Source organism: Lissotriton helveticus, chromosome 2_2, assembly GCF_964261635.1.
Source record: "Lissotriton helveticus chromosome 2_2, aLisHel1.1, whole genome shotgun sequence".
NCBI classification, from domain to species: domain Eukaryota; kingdom Metazoa; phylum Chordata; class Amphibia; order Caudata; family Salamandridae; genus Lissotriton; species Lissotriton helveticus.
Window position 1 is genome coordinate 460911011 of NC_136060.1, and position 23770 is coordinate 460934780.

The 23770-nt window shown below is 48.3% G+C and overlaps 1 protein-coding gene across 4 annotated transcripts in view; it reads left to right on the forward strand.

Moving 5' to 3' along the window:
* Positions 1–23770, forward strand: part of PTPRA (protein tyrosine phosphatase receptor type A) — a 724758-nt gene that overhangs the window by 274814 nt on the left and 426174 nt on the right. The window lies entirely within an intron of this gene.

Consider the following 23770-nt stretch of genomic DNA (forward strand, 5'->3'; position numbering starts at 1 on the left):
TTAGTTTTTCTTTCTTCTCCTGCCGCCTTCCCTTCCTCTTGCCCTCTCTATTGACTCAGGATTTTGGTCTCCTCTATAGTCTTCTTCTACGGGGATCTGTTGACCTCTGTTTCAGACCTCAATTTCTATAAGGGCAGTGCTAGTATTTTCATACCTTCCTGCAGTGGACTGTCTCTCTTTGCTCCGTTCTTGCTTGACGACACAGTTCTACATGTTAATGGCAGTCTATTTCTGTCTGTTGAGATATTCTTTCCTTGTTGCACTCGGGAAGGGGTCTTCGCTTAGCTTTCGGGACTCTTTCTCACAGCCTCTTCACTTATATGTAGGCAGTGTCTGATTCTGTCTTTTTACGATGGTGTTTTCCACCATCCTCCTCCTTAATTCAGATTTTTCATCCCTCGCACACTGTTCCCATACTTTTTGTTGGTGGCTCCGCATTGTGCAGCGGAAAAGTTTCTCTGAAGAAAACTGACGTCAGCCACGAGGAACTTATATGACCTTGCTGATGTTACGTACGTGGACGACGTCCGGGCGGGGTCGTGTGGCGTCGTCCCCCAGCGCTCAGAGGAGCTGCTGCAAAACATTTTCGTATCTCGTCTGACGCCTGGGGATATTCCGAGTTTTTTTTTTTTTTTAACTCTTTATTAGCGACTGCATATCATCACATTATACAATTAAACATTCCGTGAGTGTACATTTTTTTCTGTTAACTCCCACAACTAGTAACTCCAGACCATCAAGATTCAGCCGTAAGAGCTTGTTTGTAACAGATCTTAAAATGCGTGCACAGTCTTAAACCGTAAAACAGTATACTCCATTCACCTCCAGCATAGTTTCTCTGACATTGCTGTGCATTCGGCTTATATATGTAACATTAGTCCATGATCGTCTCAGTCTGCCCTTCCCCGGGGGATATTCCAAGTTAAGGAATCTGCGGCTAGACAATGTCTCTACCAGATACATTTTTACAGAACGTAAGTAACTCGTACGTATGTGTGTGTGTATGTATGTATATATATATATATATATATATATATATATGTGTGTGTGTGTGTGTGTGTGTGTGTGTGTGTGTGTGTGTGTGTGTGTGTGTGTGTGTGTTTTTTAGGGTACACCCTTTTTCTTGGTCTCTGCTTGACAGATCAATGCAAACCTTTTCGTGAAGGAGCCTAGGTGGATGAAGTATATATTTTTTTTTTTGGGCAGAAACTTTCATGCAGATTCTTTCAATGTTGCAAAAGTTATTAATGTAACAAAAACACTGCTATGGTATCTCTGACCTAATTATATCTACACGTTGATGGCTGTGTAAACCATAGACATTTTCTTTGCGCTGTTCCTCCTTTTCTTTTAATACTTTTCTCATGGCAATACACCTACCCTCCATTTTGAATGTTCCCTCAGCTCTCCCTCTTTTTCTCATTCTTGACCAGTATGCCCACTCAGACTTGGTAAGGCCCTTTTTCTTCCCATCATAGTTTATTTGGTCCTCTTAGCCCTTCCCCCTTTACGCTATTTAACTCTCCTTTGCCTAGCTTCTCCTTTTTGTTTTCTTAGCCGTTTACCTCATCTCCTTTTCTTCTGGGTTGTGGTTGACATAAAAGAAAGTTTACCTCAACCTGGTTTCTGTTCCTTATTTAAACTTTTGTTTTTTGTATTGAACATAGAGCTTCAAGCATACCAATTTCCGCATTTACATTTGGCACAAGCCTTAAAAAACTTTCCTCACCTTTGCATGCCTATGCTCATTACACCACGTAAAAACAATGGAGAGGATGGTATAACATTTAGCTGTTTTTCAAGTGCTCTCTCCGGCATGTTAAAGCTGTATTTAACAGAAAGAAAAGATTAGGCTATCAACCTAAACCGCAATCTTTGGCTCGATGAAGGCCTCATTTTTGCAGAATAAGCCCCTCCAATCTGATTATGTTGCGTTGAAAATTGAGTTCTTTCTGGTTTTGTGCCCAAGCTTTGAAATGTATTACCTGCTTTAGTTGCTTGTTTACCCTGCTGTACATCACGAGAGCAATGACCATGTGGCATTTCCCCAATGCATAACCGTTTCATGCTAAGTGATTCAGTGTTTGATTGGCTGCATTTCATTGCACATAGAATGGATTTAAGTAATTGCTGCTCATAAAGCAAAAAAAGCAAGCTAAAGAAAATGTATAGCAGCAGTATGGAACAATGTGCTGTATCCATTTCTGGACTAAATGGTTATGCTAACATATTCTCCTTTATAGGATGGAAAACTGTCTGTACTGTCAGTGGAACATAATCATTCTTCTCCGTAGTTTGCATATCTCCCAAAACCACTGGAACATGACATCACCCTCTCTGCCACCTGATCGCATATGGATACAGGAAATAAACATTAAACAGAAGTGATAGCAGCAGAGCCCAGAGACGGTGGGTGTTCTGGGCAGGTCTTGTTGGCAGCCGGCCAGGCAATCAATGATAGGACACCCCCCATGCATATTTGGTACAATCCAGGATATACCTTACTGATCTTCCATAGTGTCCCACTTACCCATCCTTCAAGGGAAGGTGAAAGAAAGTAAAAAAAAATAGTACCTCAATCATAGTGCCAGCAGCATAAGGAACCGAATCCATATAAAGCAATCAGTACTTGGTGCGTTCTCCAGCCGAAAGAAGAGCCGGCTCACGCTGCCCAATCAGAAGGCAGCAAATGAGTGACAATGAGGTTCACAAATGGTAAGCCAAGTGCAGACTCCAAGACCCTTGTTCAACCCAGTCTTTCTTGCAAGCGAGAGTGCATGCACTAGCGCGTTCTCATGAGCTTGAGACGTAAAAAAGAAATGAAGTAATTTGTTTCCCTAATTCCATGCACTACCCATGTTCCTTTCATCAGACACCTCAATTGACTTCAATCTTCCAAGAGGAGAACGTTGATCACTCTTTACAAAGCATCTACCTCCTCAACAATTTCACTTGGTAGATTTTGCATCCTCTGTTTTTTCCTATGCTTGTTTCGGTCTTTGACTGGCCTTTGGGAGGATCATTCCTAAACTACTAATCTAACGTAACTCCTGCTGGCTTAAGATAGTCATGCTTTCTACAATTACCCCCTTCCTTTAACTTGATCATGACCTACTTCATCCTTGAGTGTACTACTGCATTAGCACACTTCACAACCCTAATCCCTGCTTTATATTACTAAAGGATTTGGTTGATAATCATTTTCAAGCTACTTGTTCAGTGAATTCAATTTGCCAGTCTGGTAAACTAGTGGATTTACATTACCTTCCCTTAAAAAATTGTGAAGGTTTGATGGAATTAGGATAACGGAACCTCTTCTGAGGCTCCCTTACATAGTTCTAATTGTAGCTTATTTTTCTCCATTTACTTTGATAGATTCATATACCGTGAAGTTTTTTTGCCAGTTTGACTCTGCCTGTCCACAGTAATGGTAGATGCAGCTTCCATCCATTATATTGATACCAACAAAAAAGCCTCTCCACAACTTTCACTTCATGACCTTTTAACTAGTAGTTTCAGTCAATGAACACAAAATAAGAATGCCAGCAAATTCCTGAATATCATTTTTGTCTGTTCCTCAATTCTGAAAAAGTTCTATTCACTATAACTAGTTCCTCAAATTCTGGTACACGATCACTTTTATTGGTCCTGAATCATGTTCTCATCTAATGGCATTCTAGATGATATGTTGAAATACAACATGATCTTTAAATAAGTCTGGGTGTGTCTAACAGTTTGGGAACACCACTCTCTACTTTCCTCTCTCCTGTTGGTGGTCACAGGCTTCTGCTCTTTAGTCACTATTGCATCTTTCTGATTATTCACAGGAGAGTTGAATTGTTCATGCATTCAGACTATGGGTAATGCAGAACCCAAAACACATCTAGGGTTGCCAAACCCCTACATCGGAGCATAACCTCGAATATGCCGTTGCCCATAAATGTCTCAATTTCTCACCACTTTAGTCACAACAAGCTCTGCCACTTAAGTGCTCTTACCTACTTTCAAACCTACCCGTTATGCATCGAAATTGTACTCGTTCGGCTCGGAGGGGCTACTGCGTGCATTCAAGCTGTGCACCAACATTTAATCAAAATGATCACAATTCCCTTCTACCTTCGCTTATGCAGCCTCTATCTGTTTCTCAACTGTAAATATGTATGTAAGCTCTACCTGTATTATCTATCACCATTACTTACCAATCACAAATACATAAGCGTATACAGCCAGCTGTACTTTGACCTGTGTACTAATTCACTTCTGAATATATCCTACTCAGGATACAATAAATATGAACCCTTGAGAAGCAAGCAGTGAGAAAGGAACAAAACGGATATAGTACTGTTCCTTCCAGCCAAATGTTTGAAGGCGAGAGCCTTCAAAATAGCGTGTACAACAGAGTTAGATTTCCCAGGGAGGGCAAAGAGGACTGGGGCACTGCCCGTGGCGATTTCAGAAGCAAACCTAAAGTCTTCTGTATGGCTATATCAATTATTCCTTATATGAGCTAGTGCTTCCATGACTGCCATAGTATGTCAATGGGGGGCACAGTGTTGCCATTATGCCTTAGTAATAACCATAAAGGGAAAAATATGCCAAGAGGCCCACAATGCCACTATATTGATTAGTGGCAACCATTGTACCCCATTCCTATGTACCTGACACCACAATGTCTAATACCCTCAATCACCCTCCTCCCTCACAGAAACATCTTAATAGAAAACTGCAGCCACTGATTATGGTTTTGTGGTGGCCACGCCACAAAATTATAATCACCACAATGATTTTGCGTTGGTCATGGAAACACTGCCACATATCTCACATATATATATATGGCCGTTAGTTAGCGAGGACTTTAGCTTACCACTGCCAAGCTAGAAGATAGCCTGGTGCTGTGAAGCAGAACTATTTCTTGCAGTGTTCTGCATCCTTAACCCTTCAGACCAAACGCCAGCACCTGTGGACACGGCTTGAGGAAGAAGGAAGCGGTCAGGCAGCAGAGTGTAGGAACCCGCGAGGCAGCAAGCACAGGTCTGCCTGCATTGTCACACCAATTTCCTCTTCCTGTCATTAGCTGTGCAACTGTAAGCTGAACAAATAAGGGACGAATACCTGGGGCATTGGCTCTAGCCCATTTCAGAACCTGGGAAGATGCATTTTCCCTTCCTGGACTCGAGCTGAATTACTAATTTTGGTGTCTCGTCTACAGACCACTTTAATCTGTCTATTGTTGGAGACCCCTTGAGAACCATACCAAAATCTTAGTGTGCTTACAGCTAGCTCATTGCTTACCATAGGTTGCCTTTCTTTTCAGTCCTATTTGCCTTTTATCCTTCTACTGCTCACATTCGAGGAACTACTTCTTTTTTGTTCAGCGTCCATGAGAGTACATGTGTTTTCTTGCTGCTTCACATTCTGTCCCTCCTTCAGATACCGGACATCTGTGCTTAGTGTTGCTTTCCATTCGTACCAGCTACTCTGCAAAAGCTCCACAGGTGTATTTTTGCTGTGGTATTACTAAAGAGCTGACTTTAATGGTTGTTTTTTTAATATCTTTGTATGTCCTTTTATAGTAATTTACCCCCTGACTACTAATCCTGATTTTCCACCCCACCCAGTGCTGATATCTTTTTCGTCTGTTTGGGGTACTTCGTTCCTAGGCCTTCATTACCTTTTGTTCTCATAAGGTCATCCACACCAAAGTTGCGTCCCTTTTTTCCAACATCCTGGGGATTCTAAATGTACGTAGGGTTTCTAGCTTCCCCTGGAGGGAACCCGAGAAAAGAGCCAAAATATACCTAAATTGTGAGGTTTTTGGGAAAAAAATAGGAATAAAGTGCTCTGGATAAAAGTCTGCCCCCCCCAAGAATAGCATCAACTAACGGTTTGCTGTGCTAAAGTCACTATCTTCTCAGCCTGCAGAAACATACAGAACTGAATAAATAAAAAACTAAATTACTACAGTTTTTGGGTTTTGTTAGAGAGAGGCTATTTTTCCTATTTTTTTGTGCTTTTAATCTACTACCAGTTTGTGGTGGAAACCAGTGTGACCCATGGTGGTCCAGAAAAGCTATAGATTTCTGAAAAGTATAAAAAAAAAAACGCAGTAAGGGGCTATAAGGCAGATCCCTCAAGGTTTTCCCAAAGTTCTGGAATCTGCAGAAAGCCACAAACCACCTGCCACTTCCCCTAGCATTCCCTAAGACTTCTGTAATGTAAATGTACAGGAATTTATATAGCGCAAATCACCGAGCGGTTTCTAAGCGCTTGCTTAGGGAACCCGTCCTGGTATTCCCCTGTGAGATAACCCCGGCAGGGTATCTGCAAGGTGAAAGCCAGGCATCCCGCCGCGAGGGGCCGTTGTGGAGATTAAGCAAGCTATTGCCCAGAGTCGCAGAGTGTGAACCCGTGAATCGAGTAGGCACCGGAGCGAGAATTGTCGAGTCCATGGACATTTTTAGGACTCAAGACCCCGCCGAGCCGGGAATTGAACCCTGGTCCCGGGCTGACCTCTGCTTCCAGGTCTGCCTCCTCTAACCAGTGAGCCACACTTCTGATAACCATGGTATGTCACTTGTGCGGGTAGGCATAGTGCCCGCTACAAGAAGTGGCCCAAAATGCAGTATGGATACTGCTTATTTTTCCACTTGAAACTGACCTGTTTTTGCAAAGTGGGGAACTGTGGATTTTGGGCCCTAACTTGGGGGCACTTAAGGAAACCTAGCAAACATGCACATTTTTAAAAACTAGGGGAATCCAAGGTGGGATGACTTGTGTGTCTCTCACCAGGTTGTATTATGTTTAAATTTGTTTTATTGACACTGTTAGAACAAGGCAAACCTCACAGTAGCTGTAGGAGCATCAGCATTTGGCCCCGTTCAGCACAAAGATTTTTGGCAAATATAAGAAAAAACAAACCGCAAAAAATGAACTAAAGAGGGGACAGCACCATCCCTTCCCTAGGATGCCAGTGCTAACAGGTTGTCCTGATAGGGTTAATCACTAGTATCTCGTTGAGGCTGGGGGTTAGTGTTGTGCTTGATCAATGTTGTCAATCTTAAAAGTTTCAAATACCTTGGGCACGTCAATTCTGTGAACTCGTTTGACAGCAGGGCAATGAATGATTTCCAGGTCACTTTAGGAATCACTTTGTTGGGTAAGTATGAGAGATGGCCTTTCCATTGCCAAAAGGTGCCACAAACTGTGCCACCAGTGTATTTGTGTAGGGACCCTGTCTGAGCCCCAGCAAATAAATCTAGTTTGGTGTGCTGCCCCCAATGCTAATGCCATGTGCAGGCCTTTCCTGGATATGTGGGGGAATGTGTGTTGGTTGGGAAGACCCAGAACAGTGTATTCCGGTAAATCTGGGCAGTTGGGTATCAAAATGCGTGTCAATATCTAGCAAAATATCTGCCCAAAACTGTGCGAGTTTAGGGCATTCCCATAGAATGTGTAGCAGTGTCCCAGTGGTATTGCAGCCTCTCCAGCAGCTATCCGCCTTCTCTGCATTCTCTCTATGGAGTCGTTCTGGGGTCAAGTACCAGTATGTGGCAACTTTTGTTGTCATTTCCATACTAGCCACATTTGATGCTGTGTACCTAGCCCTCTAGTATAAAACACTCCATTCCTCAGCAGTGAAATGTCGACCTGTCTCTGTCTTCCATCGTTTTTGTGCAGGATTTTCCAGATTGGGTGCTTCTTGAGAGAGCACTGCATACAGTTCTGAGACAAAACGTTTATCCGATCCCTTACCTAGAAGCCATCTTTCGAATTTCGTGAGGCGTCGCTACACAGCTTTTCTCACCATTGGCTGCATCAGCCAATGTCTTAGCTGCATCAGCCAATGTCTTAGCTGCATGTACCTGTATCGCTCAGTTTCAGGGATCCCATTCGCAGACCGTAACGTCCTAAATGGGATAAGGCCGTCTTCATCGAAGAAGTGGCCGTTAGACCTCTGCCCCTCTCTTTGCCATTCTTTAAAGGTGGAGATGTCCAGCCCAGGTGTGAAGTCCCAGTTCTCCACCACTGGAGTTAGTGGGGAGGGGAATGTTCAGATACCTTTACGGGACACCACCGCGTCCCAGAACTTATTTATTTTATTTATTTATAGTATTTGTAAAGCGCTCTGCAACCCTACGGGCATCCTGGCGCTGTGTACATGTGGCTGAAAAACACTGCATCAGGGGTAGAAAGGGTAACGTTAGATTCTAGATAATTAGATTTTAGGGAAGAGCCATGTTTTCACCTTTTTTCGAAAGGCCATCAGTTCATCTTTTTTCCTGATGTCAATAGGTAGTCTATTCCACAGATGAGCTGCAGCTATGCTGAAGGCTCTGCCACCATAAGTGACTTTCCTGATCCTGGGTATACTTATAAGATTAGAAGAGGAGGATCGAATTGACCGAGTAGGTTCATACCATTTAAATTTGTTTTGAAGTGGTCGGGGGCCCATCCCATGCACTGCCTTAAAGACAATGCATAGGGATTTGAAGCAGATCCTCTGGTGTACAGGCAGCCAGTGTAGATCAGCCAAAGCGAGGGTAGTAGAGGATCTTCGCCCTCGAGAGAGTGCCAATTTTGCTGCAGCCGCCTGGATACTCTGAAGTCTGGAAATCAAGTAGGCAGGGGATTCCAGTAACAGAGCATTACAGTAGTCCAGGCGGCTGAGAATGGTACTCCTAACTATGGTGGCTCTGACCTGTGCTGGTAAAAGGGGTAGCAGCTTTCGCAGTCCTCGCATTAAAGCAAAGCAGCTACTCGCTTGCTTATTAACATTGGTCTCTAAACTCAGACTGTCATTAAAACTGACTCCGAGGTTCCTCACTGATTTCACTGGGGTTAGTGATTCCCCTGGCTCCAGGGGCCAGAAATCCGTGGGTAGACTTCTGGTGATTCTACCTACTGTGCAATGCATTATTTCAGTCTTGTCACTATTGAATTGTAGTGAGTTATGATTTAACCAGAGTGTCATTTCCAACATACAGGTGTGGAAGGTCTCAAGTGAGTCTGCATGGGCACCATCAAGAGAAATCATCAGCTGCGTGTCATCCGCATAGTTGATCACGCCTATCAGGGGTTGCATATATATGTTAAAAAGTATCGGACTAATTTCAGACTCCTGTGGGACCCCATGTGGAACTTTAACAAACTCTGACTGGTATGGAGGGATAGCTACTGCCTGCCATCTGTCCATCAAGTAGGAGTGAAACCAGTCGAGCACAACTCCCCCGACTCCAATGTTCTTCAGTCTTGTCAGCAGGATGTCGTGACTCCCCGTATCGAATGCGGCGGACAGATCCAGCAGGATTAGAATTGCTGACTCTCCCCTGTCCGCCCTCATTCGTAGGTCGTCCAGAACTGTCAGCAAAGCTGACTCGGTTCCGTGAGCTGGTCTGAACCCGAATTGCTCATCTTCCAGGATGGTGTTAGTTTCCAGGAAGAGGGCTAGTGACCTGCTGACCCACCGCTCTATGATCTTGATAGGGTATGGCAGGAGCGATATAGGTCGATAGTTTTTTTGACAGTTCGGATCTAGATTTGGTTTCTTTAGTAGTGGGGTGACAACCGCCAGTTTCCAGTCTTTTGGTACGGTGCCTGTGTTAAGAGATTGATTGCACAGCTGTCGCAATACTGGAAAGAGTTCATCCCCGAACTCCTTTACTATTTTGTGAGGTAGAGGGTCCAGAGGGGATCCTGATGTTGTGTTAAGGGCTGTTCTTGTGAATTCTTGTTCTGTAGGGGTCTCAAAATTTTCCAGGATGGCCTTTGGAGTGGGACATCTTACATTTCCATCGCTCTTCTCCCTGTTCTCGGGGTTGCTATTATCCTGCACTAAAGGGATGGAAACACCCTTCATTCCCTCAATAATTTTAGTGATACTTCAGGGTGGGTAAGTAGACTGCAGAGATGTAGAGGTTGTTAGGGCGGTACGGCCTCGCTAAGAAGGCCTTGTCCATAAAAAGCCATCCCTTTTCCAATTCAGGGCAAGTCCACTCTACAATATATCTCAGTTGAACAGCCTGGAAATAGCAGAGAATGCAAGGGACCCCCAAGCTGCCTTCTGACGGCGATCCCCAAGTTCGATCCTGCTTTATCCGGGAGCGGCGTCCCGCCCAAACAAAGCTCTGAAGGGATTGGAGTGCCCCGGATGGGGGCCACAAGGACAGTGTCTGGAAAACATATAATATATGCGGGAGGACCGTCCTCTTAAGAGCTGATATTCGGCCCACCACGAGAGTGGATATTGTTGCCATCGTGAGAGGTCAGACTTTACACGTAATACCAGACTCCAGTAATTAAGGGAGATCACCTCCTCTATGGTGGGGGCTAGATGAATACCCAAATATGGGACAGGGCCCCCATCCATTGAACAGAGAGAAGGCGAGTCAGTTGCTCTTGCGTATTTTGGGAGACAGTCAAACTTATCGCCTGGGATTTGGCCAAATTGATCTGGAACCCTGACACATTCCCAAAAAGTCAAACTTCCGCTAAGGGTTATCGAGGGAGGCGATAACGTCATCCGTGTATAAAGTTATTTGATGTTCCTCGCCCCCAAATCGAATCCCTGTAATCTCAGTATTCTCCCGAGTTCTTTGAGCCAGCAGCTCTTTAGTGTAGTTCATATATTCCCAATAGGCTCTACGCATTTGAATAATATATCCTATAGATGTGACATAGGACTGAGGTCAGTATGTCTCTATCGAATATACTAAACTTAGTTGTGAGTGCCAGCTAGCTCAGAGGTCACTAGAAACTTTCTCGAATTCACAAGAAGGGATTAGTTTCTGACAACCGCATAAACATGACAACTTTGTTTCCCTAGGACTGGAACAAATATCTTCAGAGTCGTGGAAACATTAGATAACTATTTCACTCAATCGTGCATGCTTCATTTCTACAGAGTTGCAGAGAAATAGTGAGACGGGCATTTTCAATAAAAGGATTTATTGAACAGTCTTCTTTGCAAGAGAGGTGAACTTCTACAATGGTTAGACAGAATGCAAAGTATAATGCGTACAGCAAGAATAGTATTATAAAATAATACTGTAATAGCATTGTCTGTTGCTATGACATGTAAAAATACATACATAAAAACCACAGACTAAAATACTCCGCTGGTGCTTCTAAAATACGCCTACCCCAATGTACCTAACCTAGGTCTAGTATAAGGGAAGAAGTAAGTGCTGCTTAGCATACGTTTTAGTTCTGCCAAGAATTGCCAAAGGTTTGTCTAGGTTCTAATCAGCTCTATACCTTAGAATGAAGGAGGTTGGTATCTTTGTCTTGGACTCGATTTCCCAACACCCCGCAAGGGGAGTCAGAAACACTGGAGCTGGATTCTCGGCAGGAGGATGTCCGCTTCTTGTCAGTGCGCCAGCTGGAGAGTTGCCTTCCTTCGGCACTTTTTGTAGCGAGCTGCGTCAGGCAAGTAGGTAGTCTAACTGCACCAAACCACATGCCTATATAAGGGCAACGTGGATTGTACCTATATAGGGGCATGAATCGGGAAAATTCATTCGGAATCTAAAACGCCATACAACTGCTCCAATTAGAGCACACACAATAGGGGGACAGTGGCACACCTGCTGAGTGCTGCGCCTAATGGGAAAGTGTGGCGAGGTCCTGCCGTTGACCCGAACCGAAGCACATGGTTTACCACAGCTGCTGAACACCTAGGAACAGAACTGATCTCCTAGGCCAAAGTGTTTCAGGACGCCAGCCAAGAAAGGCCAATGAACTCGGTCGAATGCTTTTTTTTGCATCTATATAGAAAACCATAGACTCATGCTGGGAGCGGACCGCCTTGTCTATGAGGTGTAGTATCCGCTTGGTGTGATCAGGGCATTGCCTGTTGGGGATAAAGCCTGCTTGGTCTGGGTCCACCAGACCCTGCATATGCGAAGCCAGCCGCGCCGCCAGAATCCCAGTAAAAAGATTGGCATCAATGTTTAAGAGTGATATAGGTTGGTAAGACCCACACTATGTCTTATCCTTACCTGGTTTGGGTATAATCCCTGCTGCGTCCTACATGGACGGGGGAAGTGTTGACGGGTACGAGATAGAATTAAAGACTCTAGTAAAGAATGGCGCTAGTGCGTTACAGAAGGCTTTATAAAAAGATGCAGTGAAACAGTCAGGGCCCGGCGATTCGTGGGTTTCAATCTTGATATCGCTGAGATGACTTCGTCCACCCATATGGGTACATCCAAGCCCCTTGCCTGATCTTCAGTCACCCGGGTTACTCTCTTCCCCCCAGGTATGTTTGAATGTCCTGATTTGGGAGGTCTTGTGCAGAATATAACTTGCCATAAAACTCTGCAAAACACGATGCGATCGCCTAGTCTCCTTCAATTAGAGGGCCCTCATCCGATACCAAAGCCTCTACATTATTAACTTGCCGTTGGCCCCTAAGTTAGTTTGCAAGCATTTTACCACGTTTGTTACTCCCAATGTAAAAGGCATTTTTAGGGGGCGTGGCTAGGATGGCGGCTTAGGCAGACGTGTCCTTCGGAGGCTCCCCGTGCCTGCCTAATTAGCTGATCTGCCCGAAGCCGAGTCACGGTGTCAGTGTCCAGTGACGGGGGAATACCCGGGCAGCGACCTGTGAAGCTCGACGTGCCCAGGAACGGACAATCGACTGGCGCAGCGGGGGAGCTGGCTGGGCCGCACTGAGGCGAGAAAGCGGTAACCCGGCTCCCGCATTAAGGAGCGGTGCGGGGGGGCCTGCGACGCTTCGGCCGGTCTGGGAGGCGTCACCGGAGCTGCCCACGACGACTGCAGAGGTCCCTGGGGGGAGTGTGCCGGAATCTGCCCCGAGGTCCCGGGCGGGCGGCCTGCGGAAGAAGACGCCGGGTGGCCCGGCGAGAGGCATCAGGACAGTCCCCGGCTGCGGCCTAGCCGGAGGAGGCGGAACGGCCTCCAGGTAAAGGCAGCGCCGGCGGGTTGGGAGCACACCTACCCCACAGTGAGAACATGCTCCAGCATACATAGACCGGGAGGCCGTGAACTGAAACGCTGAGGCCCTGGTCTATGTGGAGGAGGGTCCGGAAGGTCCGGAGAGAAGACTCATTCGAGGCCCCGGCTGGGGACTTGCTGAGGGGGGCTACTCAGCTTAGGCCCATAACACTGTGAGAGCACCGGCTGCGACCTAGGGGCACTCAGCCCCCTTGAGGAGAGCGCTTAAGCCGGCACCACCAGAGGAGCCTGACGTTGTGAAGTGGAGGCCCCGAGGTCTGAAGTCGGGTTGTCGAGGCCTGCGCCTCACATTGAGTCTTTGGGGCCGGAGACGGGGGTGAACAGGCCCAGAATCGCTGCGGGTGATCGGGGGGCACGAATCGGGCCCCCGGCCGTAACTACAGTCCAAGTCTCATCGCTGCTGTCTGTGACCCGACCCTAGGACAAGCTGTAGGGCTGCGGCTACTGGAGCCACGGGGGACAGTGAGGGGGACAGGGGCCGAATCCCCCGGGAGACCTCCCAGAAGACCCATCGGACAGGGGAACTGGCCTGGAGGAGGTGGACGTTCCACCGGCGCGGCGTGAGAAGGGGTCCCTGGCCCCGATGAAAGAACCAAGCTCCTGAGGCCATAACGCAGCTGCTGGCTCCCGGGACCCTCATGTGACACCAACAGATTACGGAAGCAAGTGCCGTGCGCCATTGCTGACAGGCTACGCAGTCCAGGTGCCCCATATCCCTCGCCCCCCTACTGGCCCAAACCGGCTGTCTGAGACCCCGGCGAGCGGGCGAGGGGGTCGGGTAGCGAAGAGGCCGACAAAAAAGGGAGAAGATGGCTTCCACCAACCGCAAGGGAAATCGCAACATCACTGACGAAAGGGGCCTCCAAACCTGAAAAAATCCCGGAAAAACCGGCTCAAGGACCCCCCCCCTAAGGGGGCAGACCGCGAAGGAGGTGAAGCCCCAGCGACCAAGGCTTTCTTGGAGGCCCTATTTACCTCCCTTAACGAGGACATACAATCCCTCCGACAGGATATGGCGGGGGATTTTAAGGAGCTGCGACGAGATGTCGACGTACTGGGGGAGCGAGTGGCTGCAAATGAGCTCACAGGACAAGCCAGGAGCGAAGAAATAGAGTTCCTGAGACAGGAAATAGTCCGGCTTAATGAGCAGCAGACTGATCTCCAGTCCCACACGGAGGACCTCGAAAATCACTCGAGGAGAAACAACATTCGAGTTCGAAATGTCCCTTCTAGGGCGGAGGGGGACGATATCACAAACTACCTACAAGGCCTTTTCCGGACAATCCTTGACGAAGGTGACGACTTTGAGATTCGTATTGATGGAGCGCATCGGGTGGGTCTGGCCCGTAAGTCCCAAGGTCCCCCCCCCCCCCCCGACATCCTGGCTTTCCTGCCCGACTACCCGCTCAAGGAGCGCATACTGAAGTCGGCGCGCCTCAAACAGTCCATTCTGTATCAAGGCCAAGCTTTGGAACTGTTCCATGATCTCTCGGCAATCACTTTACAAAAGAGGAGATCCTTTAAAATGGCTACCACCTTCCTCCGCAACGAAGGGGTCCCGTACTCCTGGGGGCACCCCTTTAGACTGATCTTCAGGTGGAATGGAGCCCTCCACCAATTGCGTTCCTTGAGAGACACTTGCTCCCTACTGGGGATCCCGTACGAAGAGGACCGACCGGAGGACGAGGGAGGAGGATGTTCCTCGGGAACCCAGCTCAAATCTTCCCAGGCGACAAGCAACGGCTGGCAGAAGGTTCGACGCGGCCGATCTTCAAAGAAACATCTCAAGCCGGACCTACAGACAAAGGAACAAGAAAAGGCAGCAGCTATTCAGGAGGTTTCCAAGGACACTGGAGCTGGCTCCTGAGAACTGACGGGGAGGTCATGATTAGATAAGTATTGCAATGGGGATGGGGGAGGGGGCGGGGGGGTCTCGAGCCGTCGAGCCGCCACTGCCACTTGTCCCTTGCAAGTACTCATAGACTGCAGGTCCGAACTGGTTTCATTGGGACCTGGGTCACAGTCCAGAACTGAGTTTCATGTTGGGAAATGTTGTTACGTTATCCTGTTGGGATGGGTTGGGGTGGGGGGGGGCTAGTGGGGTTGATATTGTGCAACTACACACCGTAAGTCCATTGCAAGATGTGTCAAGGATGGCTGAGGGGAGTCCCCGGGGGGAGTGCTATGATGTGGGGGAGGTGGGTTGCAACCTTGGCAAGGTAGAAGAGGGAGTTCTTCACTGCGGACTGGGAAAGATGGAGGAATGAGGGCTCCAAAAGGGAAGGGCAGGGCGCTGGATGGCTTCTTTAGAGGTAGCGACAGGATTGACTTAGAATGCCTCTTACTATAGGAACCTGCAACGTTAAGGGACTCGACTCCCCGCAGAAGGTCTGGAAATATGTATTAGATCAGCATTTAGATATCGTAGCACTTCAGGAAACACACTTAATGAAAGCCGATGACCACCGACTTAAACATAAGAAGTGTACCCCCTTATCTATAATGCCTCTGCGTCCACTAAATAGAAAGGGGTAGCTCTTCTCTTCAGCTCGACCGCCCAGTTCCAACCTATGTGCACCCAGGGAGACAAGGAGGGGAGATGGCTGATGGTCAAGGGACGGATGAAGGGCAAGATGTGCACCTTCGTGTCGATTTATGCCCCCAATACTGGCCAAAAGAATTTCCTGCTTACACTATTGGGTAAGGTGATTGATTTTGCAGAGGGCCCTTTATTCCTCTTGGGGGATTTCAACCTGGTCTGGCACCCTACACTGGATAGTACGCACACAAGACGCTCAGACATGGGCACCTTCCCGGACGCTATTCAGACGCACATGGGGGACATGGGGCTTTTGGACACCTGGCGGTTAGCGCATCCACTCACCCGTGACTATTCTTTTTTTCTCGCACGTGCGCCAGACCTACTCGCGACTAGACTACATCTTTTTTAGTCAGTCCCTGCAGGGCAATCTGCTAGACACAAAGATACTCCCCATATCTGTATCTGACCATGGGATGTATACCATTTGTCTAACCTGGCTTGGTAATGGCCCGAAACCTGCCCGTTGGTACTTCCCAGAAGCCTTGACGAGGGATAAGGAATCGTGTGTGCAGCTGAGGGAGACTATTAGAGAATTCTTCTCCTTTAACGACCCAGATGTAACCTCTGAATACAATACCTGGGACACGTTCAAAGCGGTACTGAGAGGTAAATGCATAGCGCTTAATTCTGCTCTGAATAGACAGCGCGCTAAAGAAAGGGAAGACCTGGAAAAGGAACTAACGGCTGCTGAGCAGGCCCACAAGCGGACACCCACTAGGCAGACGCTTCGCACACTCACGGCACTCAGAGGCAAACTGCGGGCCATCTATAATAATAGGGCGGAGTTCACCCTCCTCAAGCTGTGCAACCTATCTTATACCCAGGGTAACAAAATAGGGAAGCACCTGGCCAGGCAACTGAAGGACAAAAGGGAGAGGGAATATATAGGGGGTATTTTAGACGGGTCAGGGACTCTACTCCATAGAGACGAGGACAAGGCGGGTCTTTTCGGGTCATTCTATGAATCTCTGTATAGGGCTGACTCTCTTGACACTGACCACCAACGCGCATTCCTGAGGGACTTGCCGGTCCCGCAGATCTCTCCTGAATGGAATGTAACTCTCACTGCCCCCATCACCCTAGAGGAAGTCCAATCAGCCATCAAATCACTGAAACCCCACAAGGCGCCTGGAAAGGATGGGTATACTGCAATCTTTTACAAGACTTTTGCGTCTGAGATCGGGCTACACCTGGTCCGACTTTTCAATCGTATGGCCGCGGACGGCAACACCGCGGACTCCATGGCCGAGGCGGTGATCTCCGTGATCCCCAAACCGGGCAAGGACCCCACCCAATGTGCCTCCTACAGGCCCATCGCCCTCCTGAACATAGATGCAAAACTGTATTCTTCCATACTGGCCAAGAGAATGTACGACCTCATGCCACTTATCATCCATCCCGATCAGTCGGGCTTCATTAAGGGTCGGCAGACGCATGACAACACCCGACGCATAATCCATCTAATAGAGAAGGCCAACAAGTTTAAAATTCCTGTAGTAATGGTCGACCTTGATGCCGAAAAAGCATTTGACCGCGTAGATTGGAGTTTCCTATGGTCCACACTAACGAGGTTTGGCTTCTCTCCCCAATTTATTACAATGCTTCAGGCCAACTATAGCCATCCCTACTCTAAAGTCTCAGTTAATGGCGTGCAATCAACCTCCTTTCGCCACTCCAGGGGGACTAGGCAGGGTTGCCCCTGTCCCCCCTACTCTTCGCCCTTAGTATAGAACCCCTAGCTATAGCGGTGAGGGAACATCCGGGGATAGAGGGCCTCCCTTTCTCCGGAGAAACCCATAAAATCTCGCTTTTTGCGGATGATGTCCTCCTCTCACTATCTAATCCGTTGGGTTTGCTCCCGTGCTTGCAGGAGGTGCTTAGCTCCTTTGAAAAAGCGGCTGGTTTTAGGGTCAACCTGGACAAATCCTGCATTCTTAATCTAACCCTCTCACAGGCAGAAACCTCACAACTCCGTGCGCTCACGCCTTTTGACTGGGCGTCTGCTTCTATACAATACCTAGGGGTCCAACTGACACCCAAGGTTGAGCAACTATATGCAGCCAATTTTCCAGCACTCCTAACCCGCATCCAAAAGGAACTGGTACGGTGGAAGCCGCTTTTTCTCTCCTGGCTGGGGCGCATCCACGCTATAAAGATGACCCTCCTACCCAAACTGCTTTATTTATTCCAGGCGCTCCCAATAGAATTGGAAGGAAACTTCTTTAAACGACTTCAGTCGATGATCCTGAAGTTTGTGTGGCAGGGAGGGCGGGCACGCTTCTCCTTTTTCATGCTCCGACGACCGCAGAGGGAGGGGGGGGCTGGACTTCCCGATCTTCGCCTCTATTACAAAGCTGCCCAGCTGCGCATTCTGGTCGAGTGGGCACAAATGGAATCGGAGAAACATTGGCTCCACATGGATCGCAGCATAGCAGGCAGGACAATCTGGGACCTGATCTGGCGCGACAGAAAGGACAGACCCCGAAATGCGTACATCAGCACTCCAACACGCACCACCCTCAAAGTGTGGAACTCTGTGGCGGGGAGGGAGGACTGGACATCTTTCCCGTCACCACTTGCTCCAATTCACTTCACCTCTTCATTCCCCCCAGCGCTCCGGGAGGGGCCATTCGATGCCTGGAGGGAGGGTGGATGTCTCGCACTGATACACTTGTTCCACAACTATGACCCCCTTGCATTCGACCCCCTTACATTCGAGAAACCTGCCGGAAAGGGGAGGATTTTGATGGAGAGAGTATCCGCGAGTGCCTTGGGGCTGTTTTTAAATGGCTCCAACTGAACAGCCTCAAATGCAACTCAGATAAATCGGAGGTACTCTTCTTCGGTTGTCAATCCGACCCGGACTGGCAGGTGTGGTGGCCTGCGGACATGTCTCCTCCGAGGCAGTCATCTCAGCTAGCGAAGAATCTGGGGGTCAAAATTCACAACAGCTTGACCGTAAGATCTCAGATTCTCGCCCTTACGGGCACTTGCTTTGTACTTCTCCGCATGCTTCGGAAGTTTTTCCCGTTGCTTTCCGAGGATCACAGGAGGATTACGGTGCAGGCCTTGATTGGTTCAAGATTGGACTACGCTAACATCTTATATCTTGGCCTGCCCGAATACCTCCTACAACGGATGCAGGTGGTCCAGAATGCGGCGGCGCGCGCCATCTTTGGTCTGCACAGGCGAGTTCATGTTTCCGGCCTGTTGCAGTCGCTTCACTGGCTGCCTATCCGACAGCGGATAGTCTTCAAAACTCTGACCCTCGTGCATAAGGCCTTCTATTCTACTGGGGCAAAATACCTGCAGAGGAGGTTCTTGCCATACCGTCCTTCTCGATCTCTGAGATCAGAGTCGAAGCTTCTCGCCATTGTTCCTCGTGTGAAGAGGGCCCTCCTGTGAGGTTGCACTTTTATCCTCCGGGCCCCTCAGCTTTGGAACTCTCTGCCCCTCTCGTTACGTTGCAATCCTAACCTGCTATCTTTTAGGAAGGGCTTGAAAACCTGGCTCTTTGCCTCTTAGATTTTATCTTCTTCGTTCCCTTCTTTTTATTGTGTTGTGTTTGCCAGGATGTTAATAAAGCGCCAGGACACTCTTTTGAGTAGCCGTGCGCTATAAAAGCCACAAAATAACATAACATAACAAAAGGGACTATGGGGTGGGGGAGCGAGAGCGCTATTACCACACGCAGCTGCTACACTGGGCTCTTGGTCCACGGATTAGGGATGGTGCCACCCGACCCCTCACCTGGTTCGAACTGTTTCTCCTCAAAGCCAAATCCATGAAAGGGGCTATCTCGACGCTGTATAAGCTCCTGCTCTCCACGGAGACCACCCTGCGGCCACGTTATGTCTTGGTGAGAGGGGATGGCCTTACGAGACTTCACAGAGGAAGAGTGGACCCGCCTGTGGACGGACATCTTCCGGTTCAATCACTCCACAGCGCTAAGAGAGGCACATTTAAAAGTAATGGCGGATTGGTACCTATACCCATCTAAGCTCGCTAGAATCTTTCCGGGTACATCAGATAGGTGCTGGAGGGGGTGTGGCCTTCTGGGAGACTTCCAACACATCTGGTGGGACTGCCCCTCCATTAGACCGTTCTGGGAAGAGATCCTGGCTCAGATAAAAGCCGTCCTGGGATACCCTATCCCGACTACGATGGCAGAAGCTTTGCTTGGCATTAGAGACCCCTTACTAGAGCACCAGACCAGGACCGATAAAAGGATTATGTGGTTATGCCTGGGGGCTGCCAAACTGGCGGTGGCGAATGCATGGAAGAAGAAAGAGGCACCAGCGATGTCCCTATGGCACTCCCGCCTATGGCAGCTGCTCAGCTTGGAGCGCATGTCTGACATAGCCCGTGAAGACTTTAAGAACTTTGAGTACCGATGGGGCCCGCTGGTTTCATTCCTCTCGAAGGGCTTGCCATCTGCGGTGTGCCCCTCCACTCTCAGGGCCATGCATCTGTTCCAGTTTTGAGGGCCACATACGGTGGACATTCTAATGTATGGTAGCTCCGCCACGGGGGAGGAGGGTGGGAGAGGGAGTTTGGGGGGGAAGAGGGTGGAGGGGGGAAAGTTGAGGGATTCGGGTTGGTTAATGTTAGTCTTGAGGTATACTGTCCGCTTTCAGCTATTGTGGAGCTCTGGAGAAACGATACTTGTTGAGAGGGCTCGATGACATCCAGTTGGGCGGGGAGTTTGGGAATGCACACTCAGTATGAAGACACACTTGAAGCCCCACTGCTCTCGACAAATATCCCTTGTGGGTCGAACTGGGACTTCACCTCGTCCGCTCAGAGCCTGACCTCTACGAACTTATGGCGGACAGACCTGAGGTACTTTGAGTCCATGGGAAGCACCGACCCTCCCATTTGCCTCTGTTGTGAATAATGAGCTCTATACTTCGAGGGGCCCCTGCGTGGGCTTATTGGCGGATTGTGCCTTCGTTCTCTTTTTTCTTTTTTTGATGTGGACAACAATAAAATCTGTTTGATAAAAAAAAAAAAAAAAAGCATTTTTAAGCTGGAGTATAGAGGACTCCGCGTTATCCAAGTCCAGCCCAGCTAACTGTTTCCCGGATGCGTCCAACTGACGCCAGACTCTGGGAGCACCAGTGTGTTTGTTCAAGTTTTCGTATGTACTGTTGGAGATGAGTGCGTTTCTCCCTTCTCAACTTCTCTGCTGCAGAGTACGCAAGAAACGTCCCCCTTATCGCTGCCTTAAAGGCATCCCAAACTATAGCAATGGGTGTCTCAGCATTATCATTAGCCTCAAGGTAGTCTGATTGCTTTGTCTATCTGTGAGATAACTTCTGGTCTACGGAACAATGTCTCTCTCAGCCGCCATGTATGTGGGAAGTGGTTCCAGGACGGATACCGAAGTCCAACAAAACAGCTGAATGATCCTAAAGAGAGCGAGAATCTATTTTGTCATGCCCTCCACATCCCGAGTGCCCAGGAAATATTTGAGGCGTGAGTAAGACTTATGAACATGGGAGTAGAATGTATATCCCTAACCAAATGGTGCGAAGTCTGCCATAAATCCTTTAGATCCTGCTCCTGTAACCAAAGGGTCCATCCCTGCCCAAGTTTTCCTGCTGCCCGTGTCGCTGCGTTGAGCGGTCTAGTTTGTTGTGGAACACTAGATTGAGGTCCCTTTTCCAGCACAACCCATCCATCCGTGGTAGGCATGAGGTCTGATACCAACCCCCCACCCCCTGAAATGGTGCCTGCCCCTAGTTTGGAACATATACTGAACCCACGGTGAGAGAGAGGGGCCTAGGTGGATGCGATAACCCAAGAGGTAACCTTTGTTCCTAGTTTACCTTGAAATTTACATGAGAATAGAAGAGCCACCCCTGCAGATTTGTGGGGATGTGATGAGAAAAACTGCTGGGGAAAGGCTTGTGTGTGCATTCTCGGCCAATCTTTATGAAGTAGGTGTGTCTCTTGTAGCAAGCAGATATCGGACTGAGAGTGCTCTACATAAGACAATGCCGCTTTCCTCTTAACCGGATTATTTAAAACTTTCACATTGAGGTTTAACACCCTCCGGGGCATCATTCTAGTCACCATACCCACTCTGCCTCCTCCACCCAGACAGCCTTAAAATCCTGTTGCTCGCAAGTCCCAATATATCGATGCCTCTGGACATCGCCTGGTTAAAGAGCCTGAACATCGTGTAGATTGCTGGCACCCCTTAAATAAACCCAAAACATGAGTCCCTAGAATGGTAAAGAGACGAGTCCGGTCCCTTACCAGTGGTTAAATCGTTGAATAGGACAATGGCCCCCCAAGCCAATAGCTCATCAGAAGTACCTCAGGCAGGGTCGTTAGATGCAGCGCCTTCCACAAGCTTGTCCAGGAAGGCCTTCCTCGCCAAAGCCATACCCTGCGAATCTTCGGCTAGTCAGGAATTGTGGCCACCCTGACGGCCTTCTGCTCTATGAGCACTAGCTTGAGACCAGAGTTTGTCTTCATCCTGGGGTTCTATTTGCAGCAGGTCACATCAACGAGCTCACCTGATAGAGCTGCTCCTGCCATCGAAAGATTAAGCGAAAGGGATGCCCCATGAGTAATTAACTTTCTTGTCCCTTAGGTAACTCGTGTCTGGGCGGAAATTCCGTTGATTCTGCTGAGTAGAGGCCACCAGGTCTTGGTACAGGTGGAGGGTGATCCCGGGAAGACCACTGAAGTTAAAGCACTCATTGGTCTGAGGATCCTTTCTTTGAGAGGAAAGCTGTGGAGGCAGCCCAGGATGTCGAGAGCACGGGAACCGCCTGAGTTCCATCTGCCCACTCTTTGTTTGCAATCCCAGACGAATGTCCACAGCCTGAGTGTCTCCTAGGATTTGAGGCAAAAAGTTCCTGCCCATACGCCTCTATATCTTCTCCTCCTGCGTCACCGGGGCACCCCGAAATCTGTTATTTCTCCTTGAGCGATTCCCCAGGTCTTCTGTGTGGGGCTGTAGGTCCAGGTGCTGCTCTGATAATCAGACGATCTCTTGTTGTATCTGTTCAACCACTTCGTCCCTTGAAGACTCTCATCGCTCCAGGTCATCCACTCTTGTCTCCAATATCTGTTACCTCCTTCCTTGCTTGGAGCTCTGACGTGAAGTCGTTCTTAACTGACATGAGGTCCTCTCTCAGAGTGGGCCTCTAGGTGAGGGTGCGTGACTGCGGCTGCCGCATCTTCTGTGCAGCTTTGCTATCTCCCTCAGGGAGGCGAGAGAGCATATCTTTAATCGAACCTCCTCTTAGTTCTTCCATATGCCAGCTCTGCGTGTCTGGTTGCATGATGTTAGAGTGAGAATATATGCCTCTATGCAGGAATCTTTATCCTCGCCGGATCTCTCAGCCAAATCGTCGGTATACTAGCTGATATATATATATATATATATATATAATATATATATATATATATATATATATATATATATCTCTCTCTATCTCTATCTCTATCTCTATCTCTATCTCTATCTCTATCTCCATCCTCCATCTCCATCTCCATCTCCATCTCCATCTCCATCTCCATCTCCATCTCCATCTCCATCTCCATCTCTCACTCTCCATCTCCATCTCCATCTCCATCTCCATCTCCATCTCCATCTCCATCTCCATCTCCATCTCCATCTCCATCCCTCCTATCTCCATCTCCATCTCCATCTCCATCTCCATCTCCATCTCCATCTCCATCTCCCATCTCCATCTCCATCTCCATCTCCATCTCCATCTCCATCTTCCATCTCCATCTCCATCTCCATCTCCATCTCCATCTCCATCTCCATCTCCATCTCCATCTCCATCTCCATCTCCATCTCCATCTCCATCTCCTCCATCTCCATCTCCATCTCCATCTCCATCTCCATCTCCATCTCCATCTCCATCTCCATCTCCATCTCCATCTCCATCTCCATCTCCATCTCCATCTCCATCTCCATCTCCATCTCCATCTCCATCTCCATCTCCATCTCCATCTCCATCTCCATCTCCATCTCCATCTCCATCTCCATCTCCATCTCCATCTCCATCTCCATCTCCATCTCCATCTCCATCTCCATCTCCATCTCCATCTCATCTCCATCTCCATCTCCAATCTCCATCTCCATCTCCTTCCATCTCCATCTCCATCTCCATCTCCATCTCCATCTCCATCTCCATCTCCATCTCCATCTCCATCTCCATCTCC